This window comes from Mustelus asterias, chromosome 12 (genome assembly GCF_964213995.1).
Source record: "Mustelus asterias chromosome 12, sMusAst1.hap1.1, whole genome shotgun sequence".
Taxonomy (NCBI): domain Eukaryota; kingdom Metazoa; phylum Chordata; class Chondrichthyes; order Carcharhiniformes; family Triakidae; genus Mustelus; species Mustelus asterias.
Window position 1 is genome coordinate 50055676 of NC_135812.1, and position 20100 is coordinate 50075775.

Genomic DNA, 20100 nt, shown 5'->3' on the forward strand with positions numbered 1-20100 from the left:
TCAGAGCTCTGCAATCTCACTCCACTTGAGTAATATGTTGTTTTTCTATTCTTTCTTCCAAAATGGACAGCTTCATATAAAGCCATGTTATGCTCCATCCGCCAATTTTATGTCCACTCACTTAACCTGTCCATATCCCTTTGCAGACTCTTTACCTCTCCTTGATAATTTACTTTTCTATTTATCTACTGAGCAAGCGCTGCATTACTGGAGATGCCTAGATTCATGTTAAAGAGTAACTAAGCTAGTTATTCCATTCTGCTCCCCTCTCAAAGGTTCCCCAAGGCATTATTCACAGAAAAGCATCAAATTCACCTGGCTATCCTGGCCAATACTAATCATAGAATCATAGAATCCCTACAGTGCAGAGGGAGGCCATTCGATCCATCGAGTCTCACCCAACACAATCCCACCCAGGCCCTATAATTGTAACCCGAAATATTTACCCTGCTAATCCCTCTGACATTAGGGTCAATTTAGCATGGCCAATCAACCTAACTCACACATATTAATCGCTCATCCAAAATTTCCAAAGGAAGATTATTTGCTCATTAGCTCATTGCTGTCTGTGGGATCTTGCTGTGCCGAAATTGGCTGCTGTGTTTACATTATAGAGTACTTTAGAATGTCCTGAGCTTCTACATGGTGCTGTATTAATGCAGGCAGCATGGTGGCAGTGGTTAGCACTGCTGCCTCACAGCGCCAGGGACCCAGTTTCAATTCCCAGCTTGTGTCACTCTCTGTGTGGAGTGGGCACATTCTCCCCATGTCTGCGTGGGTTTCCTCCGGGTGCTCCGGTTTCCTCGCACAGTCCGAAGATGTGCGGACTAGGTGGATTGGCCATGCTGAATTGTCCCTTAGTGTCAGGGGGACTAGCTGGGGTAAATGCATGGGGTCATGTATGGGGATAGGGCCTGGGTGGGATTGTGGTCGGTACAGACTCGATGGGCTGAATGGCCTCCTTCTGCACTGTAGGGATTAATGATTCTATGATTCTAGGTTCATTCTCCCATGGGTGTTTTCTTTGTCATTGCTGTTAACTCTCCCACCCTGAGATCAAAACGGAATCGCACAGCTCTCCAGGATGTTTGGTTTCCAAGCAGCATGTCTGTCATCAAAATGACTTAAGCTGACAGAAACACAACTCGAGTATACAATTCTAAGTGGAGAATCCAAATATTTTGTTTTAAAAGGTCAACTTTAAAACAAAGAGGAAGGAACTTAAGCAAACTGATTGAAGAAATGCACTCAACAACACTTCAGCAAAAGGACAAGGGAACCAGCTTAATGGACATAATGTTGAGCATACAGAATAAATACAGAGCGAAGATTAACAAGCCATTGATTTGCAGATGAATCAAAGGTAAACTTAGTGAGGAAGAAATGTCAGGTGCAAATGCTGAGGGGGGGTTGTTTGGGATGAACAGAATATTGTCCAAGAATGTAGAAAAAGGTGGCAAAAATCACGAGGGACTTGGAGAAACTGATCGTTCTCTCCTAGCACAATGTGAGGTCAGTCAGAGAGCCCCGTGATGTTTTGAAGGAAGTGACATCTCATTCTCATCCATTTGAATTCTTAGCCAATGGTGTGGTTGGCTGTGTGGTAGCGAGCTTCTCACAGCAGACAGGAGGGTGAGTGCGGCCAGGTGTTCGATGTGGTGAAGGATACCTGGCGGGAATGGGCTCAGTGTGGCAATCACCATCTCTGCACCCACTAACCTGTGTTAAAATTCTCCAATGCCCATCTCACCCGACCCTCCTGACTCACCCCGGCTCCAGTGTCAATGTCTAAATGGAATGAGGGAGGACACGCCCCTTGTTTTACAGCTCAGACTGCCATAAAGCGGGTGAGTTTAAATGTCCCATTGTATATAACAGGCCTGGGAGAAGATTACCATCGAAGGGAAGTGAATGGGATGTGGGTGGTCTGGGTTCAGACAAAGGGGCAAGAGGGTGGGTTAGGCATTGTGGGGAGAGGGGTGGTGCAGGGGTGTTGGACATCAAGGGGGTTAGACATTGGGGGGATGGGGAGGGACATGGGGGAGGGTCGAACAACATGGTTTGAGGTGGGGTCAAGGGGTAAGGCTTGTGTTGGGAGGGTGAGTCGGGTCGGGGGTGAGGATTGGGTTGGGGGAGTGAGGGTCGGGTCGGGGGGGTGAGGGTCGGGTCGGGGGGGTGATGTTCGGGTCGGCGGATGAGGGTCCGGTCGGGGGGTGAGGGTCAGGTCGGGGGAGATCAGGATTGGGTCGGGGATGAGGATCAGGTCGGGGGGGGTCAGGGTCGGGTCGGGGGATGAGGATTGGATCGGGGGAGGTCAGGATCAGGTCGGGGGAGGTTAGGATCGGGTCAGGGGATGTCAGGCTCGGGTCTGACATCCCTGAGGGGATGAGGGTTGGATCGGGGGAGGTCAGGATCGGGTTGGGGGGAGTGAGGGTTCTCTCGAGTGGGGGCAATCCGTCCAGACTGGGCCAGGTCAAGTTGAGGTGGGGTAGGGGAGTGGACGGGGGGGTCAGGTTAAGTGTGGGCGGGAGGTTGGGAGTGTGGAATACAGTGGGCGGCGGGGGGGGGGGTGAAAGGTGTTAGTGTGTTTGGGGGGTTGTACAGGGCGGGTCTCAGCCTGGCTGTTTAAAATAGTTTCTCTGAAGTTAGAAATGTTTTTTATTTCTTTTCACTCTTTCAGAGTAATTGAGGGTAAAACCATCCATAGTCAGTGATTTAAATTGCTTTGTCGGACAGTTCCCGAACCTCACCCCCCCGTCCCTCACCCCTCCAACCTGACCCTCACCCCCAACCCGACCCTCACCCCCAACCCGACCCTCACCCCCCCGACCCGACCCTCACCCCTCGACCCGACCCTCAGCCCGACCCGACCCTGACCTCCCCCGACCCGACGCTCACCCCCGAACCGACCTCACCCCCCCGACCCAACCCTGACCCCCCCGACCCGACCCTCCCCCCGACCCGACCCTCCCCCCGACCCGACCCTCACCCCCCTCAGGGAAAGTTAACACTTCTGGATAATTGCCGGGTAAACCCTTACTGAGGAATTTCCCAGAGTGATTTCCCAGCATTGGGGAGCCAGGAAATTGTGGATGAAAAGATTTGGATAAGGGGATGAGGACAGAGGCTCATGCAGGCGGGGATGAAGCAGGAGTGAAAGGAACATTGGAGGAAATTTGGGAGCTGAGGGGCCCACCCAGCTCACCCCACCCGGGGAGCAATGGAGCTGCTGACAGAAATGGAGTGGCCTTGCTGCACAAAGAGGTATCGGGAAGGAGGGCCAACGGGGTGGGAGATTGGTTGCTCCAGAAGAGAAACATAGGGGTGAATGGTTTATTCCGAGATTGGAAGTTTTCTAATGGTGCTATGTTTATGGTTGAACCGTGATGTGAGCCAGTTAAGTGGGAGCTTGTTGGAGCAGGTGGTCAGCAGGGCAGAGCTGTTACGTGGCAAAGTGTGTCCCTGAACAAGTGGCTCCCCAGGCAACCAAACCAAATAACAGACCCATTCTCATTGTCACAATAAATCATAATATGATCATTGCAAAATAAAAAGGAATAAATAGATCATATAAAATTCCGTTTCTGAGGTTGAGTCAATGTTTAATATAGTACATATGGATAGCAGCACATTCAAACCGAGGGCAAAGGTACATATTACTGAGAGAGAAGGTTAAACGTTTAAAAAACTCCACTAAAACAAATGATTCCTTATTGTGTGGCTTTAACATTTGATAGACTCGGAGGTGCATTGATTTCTTGTGCAGCCTCTGATTATTCAGGGGGAGTTCTCCTAACTGCTCGCTGTGATTTTATTTTATTTGATCTTTATTGTCACATGTATCAATATACAGAGAAAAGTACTGTTTCTTGCGTGCTGTACAGACAAAACATACTGTTCATAGAGAAGGAAAGGAAAGAGTGCAGAATGCAGTGTTGCAATCACAGCTAGTGTGTAGAGAAAGATCAACTTAATGTGAGGTATGTCCATTCAAAAGTCTGATGGCAGCAGGGAAGAAACTATTCTTGAGTCGGTTGGTACATGACCTCAGACTTTTGTATCTTTTTCCTGATGGAAGAAGGTATAAGAGAGAATGTCCGGGGTGCGTGGGGTCCTTAATTATGCTGGCTGCTTTGCCGAGGCAGCAGGAAGTGTAGACAGAGTCAATGGATGGGAGGCTGGTTTGCGTGATGGACTGGGCTCAGTTGGTTTGCATAATGTGAGACCCTCTATCAAAGTCAGAGAGAATTCCACCCCCTCCCTATCCACCCCAAACATGCCCCTATGACTGATGAGAATGGGGGAATTTACATGTACTTATCTGCATGAACGTAGGTCACTACTTTAATGTTAGAATGTAACCAGTGACAACTTTGTATTGGATGTAATGTGGCCAATGGGAACAAGATGTAAGGGTCAGCTGACCCAGTAAACCATGGAACCAATTACAGAGTAATAGTCAGCTGACCAGCTGATTCACTATAAATAAGGAACTATGTAAAATTGTGGGGTGCTTGGAGTGGCCCAGGGTGAGGCCCCAAGTTTGGAGTAATGATGTTTCTTTATTAAACCTTTCCTTTGATTTATAAGTTGGAGTAAGTTTTGTTGTATTTTTGTTAGCTGCATTTTGAAGAGTTCCTTCTGAAGAAACATTTAACTCCCAGATTTTGAGAAGCCCTCTCAACAGGCAGGTGAGGACACTAAAGTTGGAATGATCCCTATCTGCTTTTGAGGTGCCCTGGTCTGCAAGATATACCATTCCTGTCCCCTCCTTACAATGGTTCTTGGGCTCCCAGAATTTCAGGAACAAAACAAACACGACACGGGATTTGACTCAATCTCAGATACTTTTGAACTCACAAAACATTGTCCCAGTACAAACCCCTCTGTGATTTGACTGAAATTTACAAAATACCTCTACCATTTTAAAAGTGGTATTCCTTTCTCAGAGTTACAAAGCCAATGCACAGAGCAGACTGGGTAAACCCTTAATCCACCTCCTTGCTTACTCCAAAAACCAATTCAAATTCAAACTGAATCCAACTCATATTCCCCACTAGAGACACACTCGATCCAAGCTGACAAGATGTTCTGAGCCAGAACCCCTCTGTGATAGGATTGAATTAACAGTCACCCACACAGCTCCTCCTTACCGTGTTGTTTGTAGGCTTGTGTCTGGAGTTGACGGTTCCCATCCTCCTTCTCCTGACTGCAGTGTCTGCCTTCCGATACTGTCCTTGATTTGATTTGATTTATTATTGTCACATGTATCAATATACAGTGAAAAGTATTGTTTCTTGCGTGCTATACAGATAAAGCGTACCGTCCATAGAGAGGGAAAGGAGAGAGTGCAGAATGTAGTGTTACAGTCATAGCTAGGGTATAGAGAAAGATCAACTTAATGCGAGGTAGGTCCATTCAAAGGTCTGATGGCAGCAGGGAAGAAGCTTCTTGAGTCAGTTGGTACGTGACCTCAGACTTTTGTATCTTTTCCCTGAAAGAAGAAGGTGGAAGAGAGTATGCCCAGGGTGCGTGGGGTCCTTAATTAGGCTGGCTGCTTTTCCGAGGCAGCAGGAAGTGTAGACAGAGTCAATGGATGGGAGGGTGGTTTGCATGATGGATTGGGCTTCATTCACGACCTTTTGTAGTTTCTTGCGGTCTTGGGCAGAGCAGGAGCCATACCAAGCTGTGATACAACTAGAAAGAATGCTTTCCATGGTGCATCTGTAAAATTGGTGAGAGTCGTAGCTGACATGCCAAATTTCCTTAGTCTTCTGAGAAAGTAGAGGCGTTGGTGGGCTTTCTTAACTATAGTGTTGGCATGGGGGGACAAGGGCAGGTTGTCAGTGATCTGGACACCTAAAAACTTGAAGCTTTCGACCGTTTCTACTTCACCCTCGTTGATGTAGACAGTGAAAAGTATTGTTTCTTGAGCGCTATACAGATGTTCTCCACTACGCTCCTGAAGTCGATGACTATCTCCTTTGTTTTGTTGACATTTAGGGCAAGATTATTGTCATCGCACCATCTTTTATGATGGTTCATTTTGCACTACCACAGGCACAGATCCTCTTATCGTTCTGTTCAGTCATTCAGTGCTTGTCACCTCCTTACCTCCACGCCCTGGTCTAGACAGGATCATATGGACACAGTCAATTCTGGTATAACAGAAAACAATATGATCCCCTCCCCAAGGTGAGGGATATCTGCCCACCACCCTCCCCCCCGCCCCCCGCCCTCCGCATGGGGAGGGGTATCTGACTCCAAGTTGATCGAGGTGTAAACATTTGTTTTGTTCCTGACAGGAGCTAATTGTGCCATGGAATGGTAGTTGCCCCTTCAAAACCTTCAGCTTCTGCAATAGCACTCGAGAAACTTGACACCAGCACAAAGCAGCTTGCTTGATTGGTACCTCTTCCACAAACATTCACTTCCTCCACCACTGACAAACAATGGCAGCTCTGTGCACCATCTACAGATGTACTGCAGGAACTCACCAAGGCTTCTTAGGCAGCACCTTCCAACCCAAAAACATCTACCATCTATAAGGACAAGAGCAGCAGACACCATGGGAACACTGCCAGCTGGAGGTTCCCCTCTGTGGTAAACCACTGTTAGCTTATTACCTGTATATGTGACATGCCTGGACACATCCCTACCCGAGACTCCTCCCCCCCCCGGTCCAGGTAGAAAGGTGACTGTTCCCCAACCCCCTGCCTCAGTCTGGACCAGTTCATCGGCATGGGTGTGCTCCAAGTCTTTTGCTAATAAAAGCCTATTTGTTCTTGCATACAAACTAGTCTTTGCTCGATTGATGGTGCATCACCCTCCAAGTCACTCACCATCCTGACTTGGAACTATATCGCCGTTCCTTCACTGTCACTGGGTCAAAATCCTGAAATTCCCTCCCTAACAGCACTGTGGGTGTACCTGCACCACGTGGACTGCAGCAATTCAAGAAGGCAGCTCACCACCATCTTCTTAGGGCAATTAGGGATGGGCAATAAATGCTGGCCCAGCCAGCGCCATCCATATGCTGTAAATGAAAAAAAAACTTCCACTGTGAAGGTTTTAACTTCCTGTACTGGATAAGCATTGAATGTCCTGTACTCTGACATTTACCATGTACGTACTCTGTAGTCGCTTCATATCTCAGGAGTCAGAGGTTGAATAGTTGTTGTTCTTTTCCCTGAGAATCTCTCTGGCCAAAAAGTGAAGGCAGAATAAGAATATTGTCTGGGAAATGAGGGAAATTTCCCAAGAACAATCTGATGAAGTCATTCAATATGTGGGTTGTAAAACTAAGGCAGTAACCAGGGAAACACCTTGAAAAGGCACTGGCCACCATTTTCTAATGTTCCCTCTGTGGCGGGAAGAAGGTCCACAGATGGCAAGAATGCCACACCTGAGATGGACCAGGTGTTTCTATACAATTTTTCCCTGGCCTTTAGTCTTGTAAAATACTGTCCCCCATTTAATCTGTCATGATCCCAGGGACCCAACCATCTCCGAAGTTCCTTACCTGAACCAGACCACCTGTTTTAAATGTTCCTTCTGCCCTGATTGTGATTTTTTTTTCAGGTTTTCTTATTGGGATTCTGCCCTCCCCACCGGGTTTGTACGAAGCCATCATCTCATTAACAGCTCCGCTGGGACAATTCCTGCTGTCGTGTGAGGCATGGTCCTATAGTCAAACAAAAATCATGCCAATTTGGTCTCCATGGATACCACCTGTTGTTTTTCATACTTTGGAAAGTTTGCACCGCCTGTTCTGCCGGTCTATTTGTTGACGGGTGATAAGGTGCAGTTTCTTTGAGACTATGGGATGATGTATGCAGTCCATTCAGAAAACTGCACTGGTTTATGATACCCATTATGATACCCAAGTCCTCCAATCTTTTCAACTCCACTTCTACTCGTGTATAAGGCACTAGGTGGGCTCAGTAGTATTTAGTTGTAGCCTCAGGGTTCAAACAGGGGCTTTAGCCCCTATTATTCAGCCCAGTTCCTGCTGATAAATGTCTGAGCATCTGCACCAGAGTTCTTGAAAACCTCCATCCTGGACAGTCAATATTTCCAGCCAATCTAATTTTATCTGTTTCAACCAGTCTCGACCCATGAAACAAGGTCTGTGACCCTCAGTCACTAGAACTGGTAACTGTGCTGCCTGGTTCCTATATGATACAGTTACTGCAACTAACCCTACTGTCTTCAGCATCTCTCCCATATAGATAGATAAAATGGCCACGGAACAACTCAGTCTCAAGGATTGTAGACCTTTCTGGAGGTATCTAAATGGTTATTCACTTATGACCATGGCTGTGGCTCCAGTGTTGGCCTCCAGTGTTGTCCATCAGGACCATCTCAATAGGTGGCATCTTGTTGAGTCGGGCCTGATTTAGCATACAATATCCCTTGTTGGGTTCCTCGTTTTTTTCTTGTATTGTGTGACTGTTGATCCCGCAGACCAATCGGGCACCCAACATCTCCCCCAAAGCTAGGCTGGGAGGCACGGTAGCACAGTGGTTAGCACTGCTGCTTCACAGCTCCAGGGACCTGGGTTCAATTCCCGGCTCGGGTCACTGTCTGTGTGGAGTTTGCACATTCTCCTTGTGTCTGTGTGGGTTTCCTCCGGGTGCTCCGGTTTCCTCCCACAGTCCAAAGATGTGCGGGTTAGGTTGATTGGCCATGCTAAAATTGCCCCTTAGTGTCCTGAGATGCGGAGATTAGAGGGATGATTGTGTAGATATGTAGGGATATGGGGGTAGGGCCTGGGTGGGATTGTGGTCGGTGCAGACTCGATGGGCCAAATGGCCTCTTTCTGCACTGTAGGGTTTCTATGATTCTATGAATTTGTAGTGCTCTGTTAAATGACGCAATCTGACCATGAACCCAGAGATTATCTCTCCTGGTTCCGTCCGCCATAGCCCAATGAAACTTGTACGTCAACATGACGATTGAAGGTCGGGGGTTAAAATGGTCTTTGACCAGGCCCAGTCTTTGGTCAAAAGACTTTGGGGGAGTTTTCCCGTCCCGCCCACCACAGGAATCGTAGCGGGCAGGGGGTGGCAGACCATGCAGAAGTCCATTGACCTTGAGCGAGATTTTCCAGTTTTGGGGTGAGCGCAGCCGGAAAGTTCCGACCTTTGTGTTCGGAGTTTCAGGTGATGTTAGGTTCCTCACCAGGCTGTAAGTTTGTGAGCCACAGACTGAGAGTAGTATCACCTTTTGCTTTCCCTCTGCTGTGATCTCATTAGTCACGAAGAAATGACACAGCCTTTTGATAAATTGCCTCCAGCTCTCAACTTCTGGGTCAAATGGCTCTAACTTCCCAATTAAAGGCACCTGTATCCTTTCCTTCTTGGCTTTGACGATCACATTCCTCCCTCTCTAACTGCTCTCTGTGATCTCCTTGGTTTTCCTTGTCCCCAGTGTAGTAACTGGTAGCGACGCAATGTGACTTCAACAGCAAAGGGTTTATTAAACTAATATAACTATATACAACATAATGGTCTGGCGGAACATATGCTCAGGTCTACTCTCTCCTCCTCTCTGACTCCAACCAAAAGTCTTCCCCATCCCAGGATGCGCACCCTCGCTCCAGATTGGCCCAGCTTTCTACACGACCACTCCATAATAGGGTCCAGTCCAGTCATGTGACCCACAAAGGATCGCCCCTTAAGGGGCCATGTTACCACAGCCTTGACTTCAGTACAGTGAGGTAATGAGATTAGGGAACTCTATAGCTGGGAATCGGAAAGCAATGAGAAAGAAATCCCTAATATTATCTATTCGATATGGAAAGACAGGGTAAGCCAACTTGGAATCAGTACTCTGTCAATGGCCTTTGACAAAAGGGATTGTTCATGTCAAGAGAACATGTCCCCCATTGAGGGATGATGGGTACATTGGTATTTAGGCTGATGATCAGCTAATTTACACTGTGTCCGAGTGGCTTTGACTCTGTGGGAGCGCGCCCCTGCTAGGGGTGAGGTTTTGGGGGGATGGAGAGGGCGGCAATCAGGCCGGAGAGCACAAATCCCGGGGTTCAGCGGGGGCTTTCCCAGTCAGTCTGAGACTGGAGTTGAAGGCCAATCCTTCTGAGATACCACACACTCGTGTTTTGCCAACCGGACCTCCACCTTGGAAAAGCTGTTGAAGCCCGGTTACACTGCTGGACTTTCACTCAAAACCCAAGCAGCAACCAGTGATCCACTGTAAGTGGGAGAGGCTGAGCCAGAACATTCTCCTCACTAACTCATGCCTAACTTTGCATATCGTAAATCCTCAGCAATGTAAACAGAGATCAGCAGACTGTGAACTCACTTAGCACAAGGCGATGGCATGTTACTAAAAGCACGCACTCACTTTCAAGTCTAAATTAAGCTGATAAATCTTTGACATGATTGCGTTCACTGTCCTCTTCAGTGCAGTGCTTCTTGGGAGCCGTGAACAAAGGCGAATTTCTCTGGAATAGGAACAGAAGATGCCGGAAACGCTCAGCAGATAATAGGCAGCAAACCAGCGAGTTCAAGCTTCAGGTTAATGACTGATCTGATAATAAGGAACAAAAAATTCTCAAGCACCTTACGTGGCCTCAGAACATCCCTTGTTGCTTTGCAATCGTGTATTTTTGAAGGGCACAGTAATAGAATCATAGAATCCCTACAGTGCAGAAGGAGGCCATTCAGCCCATTAAGCCTGTTCCGACAGCAACTCCACCTAGGCCCTATCCCCGTTACCCAATTCCTTTACCCTGTTAATCCCCCTGAAACATGCGGCAATTTAGCATGGCCAATCAACTTAACCCACACATCTTTCAGACTGTGGGAGAAAACCGGAGCACCCAAAGGAAATCCACGCAGACACTGGGAGAGCATGCAAACTCCTCACAGTGGGCCGAGGCCGAATTGAACCCGGGTCCCTGGTGCTGTGAGGCAGCAGTGCTAACCGCTGTGCCACCATGCTGCCAAATGTAGGGAATGCCAATTTGTGTACAACAAGCTCTGACCAAACAACGTGCTAATGACTGGATAGTGACTCCATAGCGGGACTGGTGGTCCTGAAGAATAAACTGAAGGTCCTGAAGAATAAACATGGCACCTCAGTGGCCTCTGGGATTCCCAGCGCTATTGACTGCACATATGGTGGCATGGTGGCACAGTGGGTAACACTGCTGCCTTACAGCGCCAGGCACCTGGGTTCAATTCTAGCCTAGGGTCACTGTCTGTGTGGAGTTTGCACATTCTCCCCATGTCAGCGTGGGTTTCCTCAGGTGCTCCAGTTTCCTCCCACATTCCAAAGCTGTGCAGGCTAGGTGGATTGGCCATGTTAAATTTCCCTATAGTCTCCCAAGATGTGTCGGTGAGGTGGATTGGCCATGCTAAATTGGCCCTTAGAATCCAAAGATTTGCGGATTAGGTGGATTGGTCATGTTAAATTGCCCCTCAGTGTCCAAAGATGTGCAGGCTGGGGTGGATTGCCACCATTAATAGTTTAATAACATCTTCATTCACATCAGTAGCACAGCATTTATATGAATGGACTGTTCACTTTTGTGCATCCTCTCTGTGCCTGGCCTCCCCCGGCCTCTCTGAGTTCTCCTACCTCCTGCTGTCAATGTGCCAGCTGCATGACAGTGGAATAGTGGCTGGTTTTCACAGGGTAGACTGCCGGTATCCTGGTAGGACCTCCTCAAGTAAATCTGGGCCAGCCAGTATGGGCAGCAGCAGCCTGGACAGTCTGACTGAGGGGCAGAGGCATGGACTGGCAGTGGTTAGAACCCAAGTGCCGTGGCCCCGAGACAAGGCCGGAAGATTGTGAGAGATGGTGGCGCTGCCATACCCCTGGCACCACACCCCGGGGATCCGAGTGATCTGTCAGAGGAATGACTGTAGGACTGCTGTGGTTAGCGGCTGTCCGGGTGAACACTCAGATCCACAAGCAGTTTGATCCTGTGCGCAAGCACAATGGATCCTAGAACCTCAGTCTAAGTTTCCAATCAGCACTGAGGTGATGAAGGAAGTCTGTGCTGCAGTCAAAGCTGAGGCAGTGACCAGCAGAGAGGTGGGTGTCACGCCTGGGGTCCCCATCTCCTGTCAGAGCGTTAGCCACCTCTTCATACTCAGATAGAATGGACCCCAAATGGAACTCAGCATGTCAGATCACCTGATGGTGCTTACTCATCAATGGCGTACTGTTCCTCTCTCCCGGATATGTGAGAGTGGAAATCGGAAGGCCGGGGCGTGGGAAGGCAGGTTATAGGGTGGGATGCAGGGTGAGCACCGAGAAAGGGGAGAATGCGGGCCGGCGCTTCCAATGTGCTCCCTCAGGGGGCCAGCCACTGTGGAACGGTCAGAGGGAGCTACTGCCTGTAAAAAAATAAATATCAGTGGAAAAACTATACCACATATGTCTGGCCAGCAGAATCATACACAGATCTCAGTCCCCAAACACATCTATTCATTTTACTTCAGTCCTGACCTTTCATCCCGCTCTGGATCGAAGCTAATACACCATTGATTCACGCAAAGACTAGATGTTGCAAAACAACAGGCTTTTATTAACAAGAACAGAGGCACTCCCAAACCAATGGCTAAGCCGAACTGAGGCAAAGGGGCGGAGAGCAGCCACCTTTATACCCTGAGGAGGGCGGAGCCCCAGATTGAGGCAGCAGGGGCGTGTCCAGGCATATCCCATATACAGACAGTGTTACAGTGGTTCACCACATTCACTCCCCGTTTAAAAAAGAGTTCGGCGGGGGCGAGGTGGTGGAGCGACAGTCACAAGTTATTGATTTAAGTTACAAGTTCAGTCTCTCCGGGGGCTTGATCTGCCACTGCGACCGCCGTAATGTCAGCCGTGGTGCCAGTTCAGGAGGCCACGGTGATGGGTCAGACGCCAGTCCATAACCGGTGAAGCCGTCCTTAGCGCCTTCAGACTGCCGGGTGTGTGGAGGCTGCTCCTGGGGCTCAGGCGTGCCGTACACGGGAGCTAAATGAGCATGCTGCGACTCTGGTGCATCATGGACGACGTTGGGAGCTGGGGGTGAGGGGCCGTGGGACGTAGTACCTGCGGGTGCCAGGTCGCGAATGGAGACCGTGTCCTCCCGCCCGTCGTGATATGCCACATAGGCGTATTGGGGGTTGGCGTGGAGGAGCCGGACCATTTCGACCAGGGGGTCCGACTTATGGGTCTGCACATGCTTCTGGAGCAGGACAGGGCCAGGGGACGTCAGCCACGACGGTAGTGAGGTCCCCGAGGAGGACTTCCTGGGGAAAACAAGCATTCGTTCATGAGGGGTGGCGTTGGTAGCCATGCACAGTAGTGACCTAATTGAGTGTAGCGCATCAGGGAGGACCTCTTGCCAGCGGGAGACTGGAAGACCCTTAGACCGGAGAGCTAATAAAACGGCCTTCCAGACAGTCGCATTCTCCCTCTCCACCTGTCCGTTCCCCCTGGGGTTGTAGCTGGCGGTCCTACTCGAGGCTATACCTTTGGAGAGCAGATACTAGCACAGCTCGTCACTCATAAAAGAGGACCCATAAAAGCTACAGAAGGATATAGATAGGCTGGAAATTTGGGCAAAGAAATGGCAGATGGAGTTCAATCCTGATAAATGCGAAGTGATGCATTTTGGTAGAAATAATGTAGGGAGGAGCTATATGATAAATGGCAGAACCATAAAAGGTGTAGATACGGCACCCTCCTGAGCAGAAATACCACACTCCCACCCCCAGCCCCTCCAGATCAAACACCTCCACAGGTGGAGAGGGGGGTGAACAGAAAAAAATACCTCCCTCCCCTTCAGGGCGGCACGGTAGCACAGTGGTTAGCACTGCTGCTTCACAGCTCCAGGGTCCCGGGTTCGATTCCCGGCTCGGGTCACTGTCTGTGTGGAGTTTGCACATTCTCCTCGTGTCTGCGTGGGTTTTCTCCGGGTGCTCCGGTTTCCTCCCACAGTCCAAAGATGTGCGGGTTAGGTTGATTGGCCAGGTTAAAAAAAAAAAGTTGTTCCTGAGATGCGTAGTTAGAGGGATTAGAGGGTAAATATGTGGGGGTAGGGCCTGGGTGGGATTGTGGTCGGTGCCGACTCGATGGGCCGAATGGCCTCCTTCTGCACTGTAGGGTTTCTATGATTCTATGATACGCAGAGGGACCTGGGTGTGCAAGTCCACAGATCCTTGAAGGTGACGTCACAGGTGGAGAAGGTGGTGAAGAAGGCATATGGCATGCTTGCCTTTATAGGACGGGGCATAGAGTATAAAAGTTGGGGTCTGATGTTGCAGATGTATAGAACGTTGGTTCGGCCGCATTTGGAATACTGCGTCCAGTTCTGGTCGCCACACTACCAGAAGGACGGGGAGGCTTTGGAGAGAGTACAGAGGAGGTTTACCAGGATGTTGCCTGGTATGGAGGGGCTTAGTTATGAGGAGAGATTGGGTAAACTGGGGTTGTTCTCCCTGGAAAGACGGAGGATGAGGGGAGACTTAATAGAGGTGTATAAAATTATGAAAGGCATAGATAGGGTGAACAGTGGGAAGCTTTTCCCCAGGTCGGTGGTGACGTTCACGAGGGGTCATAGGTTCAAGGTGAAGTGGGGGAGGTTTAACACGGATATCAGAAGGACATATTTTACACAGAGGGTGGTGGGGGCCTGGAATGTGCTGCCGGGCAAGGTGGTGGAGGTGGTCACACTGGGAACGTTTAAGACTTATCTAGACAGCCATATGAACGGAGTGGGAATGGAGGAATACAAAAGAATGGTCTAGTTTGGACCAGGGAGCGGCGCGGGCTTGGAGGGCCGAAGGGCCTGTTCCTGTGCTGTATTGTTCTTTGTTCTTTGACCCCCGGTCGCTATGAATATAGCTGGGGAAACCAAACAGGGTGAAGAGGCTGTGCAGGGCCCTGATGACCGTGGCTGAGGTCATATCCGGGCAGGGAATAGCAAAGGGGAACCGCAAATACTCATCAACGATGTTGAGGAAGTATATGTTGCGGTTAGAGGAGGGGAGGGGACCTCCCCTCAACGCTCAGGCGTTCGAAAGGGCGGGTGGCTTTGATGAGGTGCGCTCTGTCCAGCCGGTAGAAGTGTGGCTTGCACTCCGCGCAGACTTGGCAGTGCCCGGTTACAGACCTGACTTCCTCGATGCAATAGGGCAGGTTCCGGGCCTTGATGAAATGGAAGAATCTGTTAACCCCCGGGTGGCAGAGGTCATTGTGGAGAGTCTGTAACCGGTCTAGGTTCGCGCTGGCACAGGTCCCCCGGGACAGGGCGTCTGGGGGCTCATTGAGCTTCCCAGGCCGGTATAAAATGTCGTAATTGTAGGTGGAGAGCTCGATCCTCCACTCAAAATCTTATCGTTCTTGATTTTGCCCCGCTGCACGTTACTGAACATAAAGGCAATGGCCCGTTGGTCCGTGAGCAGGGTGAACCGTTTGCCAGCTAAGTAGTGGCGCCAGTGCTGCACCGCCTCCACAATGGCTTGTGCCTCTTTTTCGGCAGAGGAGTGTCGAATTTCAGGGCCCTGGAGGCTGCGAGAGAAGAAGGCCACGGGTCTGCCCGCCTGGTTAAGAGTGGCGGCTAGGGCAAAATCAGACACATCGCTCTCCACCTGGAATGGGGTGGATTCGTCGACAGTGTGCATCGTGGCCTTCGCGATATCCGCTTTGATGCGGTCAAGGGCCACCCGGGCCTCCGCCGCTAGGGGAAAAGATGTGGATTTGATGAGTGGACGGGCTTTGTCCGCATAATTGGGGACCCACTGGGCGTAGTATGAGAAGAAGCCTAGGCATCTCTTCAGCGCTTTGAGGGTGGTGGGGAGGGGAGGTTCCAGGAGGGGACGCATGCGGTCGGGGCCGGGGCCGGTGACCCCGTTCTCCACAACACAACCAAGGATGGCGAGGCGGCGCGTGCGGAATACGCACTTCTTTTTATTGTAGGTCAGGTTGAGGAGTGCCGCAGTGTGGAGGAATTTTTGGAGGTTGGCGTCGTGTCCTGCTGATCATGGCCGCAGATGGTGACGTTATCCAGGTACGGGAAGGTAGCCCGCAGCCCGTTCTGGTCCACCATTCGGTCCATCTCACGCTGGAAAACCGAGACCCCGTTGGTGACGCCGAAGGGGACCCGAAGGAAGTGGTAAAGATGGCCTTCCGCCTCGGAGGCAGTGTATTGGCGGTCTTCCGGGCGGATAGGGAGCTGGTGGTATGCAGACTTCAAATCAATGGTGGAGAACACCCGATATTGTGCAATCTGATTGACCATGTCAGATATGCGGGGAAGGGGGTACGCGTCCAGCTGCGTGTATCGGTTGATGGTCTGACTGTAGTCAATGACAATGCGAAGTTTCCCCCCAGTCTTGACAACCACCACTTGGGCCCTCCAGGGACTGGTACTGGCCTCAATGATCCCCTCCCCCAGGAGGCGTTGCACCTCGGACTTGATGAACGCTCTAACTCCAGCGCTGTACCGTCTGCTTTTGGTGTCAATGGGCTTGCAGTCGGGGGTGAGGTGCTCAAAGAGCGAGGGAGGGGCGACTTTGAGGGTCGAGAGACCACAGGTGATGCGCAGTGGCTGGTCTGTTAGCTGTGGATTTTGGACGGAGATTGGGGGAAAAGGCCCATTATACACCATAGTGACGCTCCCAAGGTGGCACATGAAATCTAGCCCCAGTAGTACGGCAGCACAGAGCTGTGGCAGCACGAGGAGCCTGCACCTGTTGTACACCGTGCCCTGTACAGTCAGATTTGCTACACAGTACCCGAGGACATTCACTGACCGGGAGGTCGAAGCCATAGAGATTGATTGCTGCATTGGCAGTACTGGCAGTGCGTAGCGCCTCTCCGTGTCAGGGTGAAACTCTCCGTACTCCCACTGTCAAACAAGCAGTTAGTAGTGTGGCCGTTTACCTTGATGTCCATCATCGAACAGGCGAGTTGGTGAGGCCTGGACTGGTCCAACTCGACCGAGGCCACTGTCGGATTAGGCGATGCGGTGGACGGTTCCCAACAAGGCGGCCCCCGTGACTCGGCTGACGTCACCCAAGATGGCGGCTCCCGTGGGTCGCGCGTGGCTGATGGCGTCCACGATGGCGGCCTCCATGGGTCGCACGCGGCCGCTGGCGTCCAAAATGGCGGCACCCGCGGATCGCACCCGGTCAATGGCGTCGAAGGCAGTCCCTCCCGCGGATCGCACGCGGCGCTGCTGGGCCTGGGGGCCGATTTTGCCCTGCAAACCTTCAGGTAATGACCCTTCTTACTGCAGCCAGAGCAGATCGCGTCTTTTGCCGGGCAGCGTCGTCGTGGGTGCTTCTCCAGGCCGCAGAAGTAGCACCTCGGGCCTCTGGGGACTGCCGCAGTGGTCAGTTCGGCTTCGGGATGGGGCGTGGCGTAGGTTTGTGGCCCTCCTGGGTACAGCGATGGCTGCGGTCGCGGTGTCCACGGTGCGCCCTCGTGGTTGGGGATGTAGGCCTCGAGGTTCCGGAAAGCCACCTCCAGCGAGCCGGCAAGCTCCACAGTTTTCTTCAGGTCCAGCCCACCTTGTTCCAGCAGGCGCTGCCGCATATGGGTCGACCTGATGCCCGCGACAAAGGCATCTCTGATCAGGTCGTCGGCATTTTGGGCGGCTGAAACGGCCTTGCAGCTGCAGGCTCTGCCGAGTGCACGCAGTTCGCGCAGGAATTGCTCAGTCGATTCCCCAGGCTGCTGTCTGCGAGTGGCCAGCAGGTGTCTGGCGTAGACCTCGTTCGGCTGCTGGTTGTACTGGCTCTTGAGGAGATCGATTGCCTCCTGGTAAGTCTCTGCGTCTCGGATCAGCGCGAAGACGTGAGCGCTGACGCGGGCGTGGAGCACAGGCAGTTTGTCGATGTCTGTTATGACGACGGAGGAGGAGGAGGAGGCGATGAAGGTCTCAAAACAGCGCAGCCAGTGATCAAAAGAGTTAGAGGCGCCAACTGCCTGCGGATCGAGATCCAATTTGTCAGGTTTCAGGAGTTGCTCCATTTCAAAATTTTGTTAATAAAATTGATGCACCATTGATTCACGCAAAGACTAGATGTTGCGGAACAACAGGCTTTTATTAACAAGAACAGAAGCACTCCCAAACCGATGGCTAACCCGAACTGAGGCAAAGGGGCGGAGAGCAGCCACCTTTATACCCCGAGGAGGGCGGAGCCCCGGATTGAGGCAGCAGGGGCGTGCCCAGGCATATCACATATACAGACAGTGTTACAGTGGCTCACCACAGAAGCTAAAATGTAAAACCTACCTGGCCGTCTAGCCGTGAAGGCAGACAGGTGACACAGCTTCTTGACTGTCAGTGGGCGCACCTCCGACTCATGCCCAAGCCCACCAGCTGAAATATTGCGCGAGAGCACGATGGCATCCTGACATGCACCCGATGTAATCTCACATCATTTTATTTGTTTCCAGATCAGGCTCATGCCACTCGAGCGACATATAATTCTGGCCCAGGTTTTAAGATGCATACTGTAACAAATGACAAAAAAAACTATCAACTAAACACAATCTTTATAGGCAACTTATACTTTGAAATTATTCTTATTATTAGCGCAATGAAAAAATACACTTTATAGGCATATTTTATGCCATCCTTTAGCTGGACATTCAATTTTCCCAGAATCAACACAAGGTGATTCTTAGTACCAAAGGGTTTATTCCTGTTATTTTTATTGCTAACCTGTTAATCTGGAACTTAGCATGTTTACAGACAGGTTTTCTTATGCCTGAAATTCTCCCTCTAGCCAAAGCTAGGTGAATCTTCCAGCCTCAGTTCAGCTCCCCACAAAGTTGAAATTTTCCATTTGAGCCTAAACTCCCACTGCCATTCCTGCGTGGCAAATTCATAGGGATTTTTTTAGTTCACGTCAGAGGAGGGTTGACTGAGGAGGAGTGATAGACCTGCCATACTAGGGGTTTCCTTGAACCAGCCCTGGGACATGTTGCTACGCAGAGAGAAACAAACACTTAGTGACCTGGTGTCAGAGGTCCATGACCTGGGCTGGAGTCAAAGAATGCTGACCTCACAAGTGGACTTCCTTGACCTGGGGACTGAGGGACCTTAAACACAAGGCTGCTGAGATTGGGCTGGCCGCAGCTTGCCTGAATTCCCTTCCCCTCACTGTGGCTGACCACTGGAGGTGTAATCCGAGACGCCCATGCACTTTCCGGATGGCCCAGCATTTGGGAATCCATATTTATCCAACAGAATTTGACCTGTATCTAACCAGCAATCTGCTGGTGATTGTTAGGTTGGGAAAGAACATGCATCACAGGATACATGGGGCTTCAAGTTATCACTGCCATCTTTATTGCTCTTTAAACAGCATCATACTCCTCTTCTCCCATCATTAACTGCCTGTGTTTGACATTGAAATGCCAAAGTGAAGAGTACACAAGGATTACAATGCCAGCAGGAACGTTGATTGGTTTAGTATCTCAATTGTGTAACTGACAGCTTTGGATTGAACTATTGATCCTTTGCAAAGTCATGCTTACAACCTTCAGGATCTGGAAGCAATATAGAAGTATTTTGTGATAGGACATAAGGTAAGTGTAAAGTGTTTGGGAGAAACCGGGTGACTTGGGACCTATTTATATACCGGGTGAAGTTTTGTTTTACCCATTCATTGCACATGGGCGTCGCTGGCTGGCGAGCATTTATTGTCCATCCCTAGTTGCCTGAGGTCAGTTGAGAGTCAACCACATTGCTGTGGCTCTGGAGTCACATGTAGGCCAGACCAGGTAAGGATGGCAGATTTCCTTCCCAAAAGAGACGTTAGTAAAAAACCCATGGTTTTTCCAACAATCAACAATGGTTTCATGGTCATCAGTAGATTCTTAATTCCAGGCTTTTATTGAATTCAAATTCCACCATCTGCTATGGCGGGATTTGAACCCGGGTCCCCAGAACATTAGCTGAGTTTCTGGATTAATAGCACTAAGCCATTGCCACTAGAATATTGGCATTCATGCCGGCGGGACCAGGTGATGCTGCCGCCAGCCAATGGCGGGCCTCCTCCGCCGCCACCAAACATGCAGCAGGCGGGTTGCGTGGATAATCACACCCATAGTTGTAAAAAC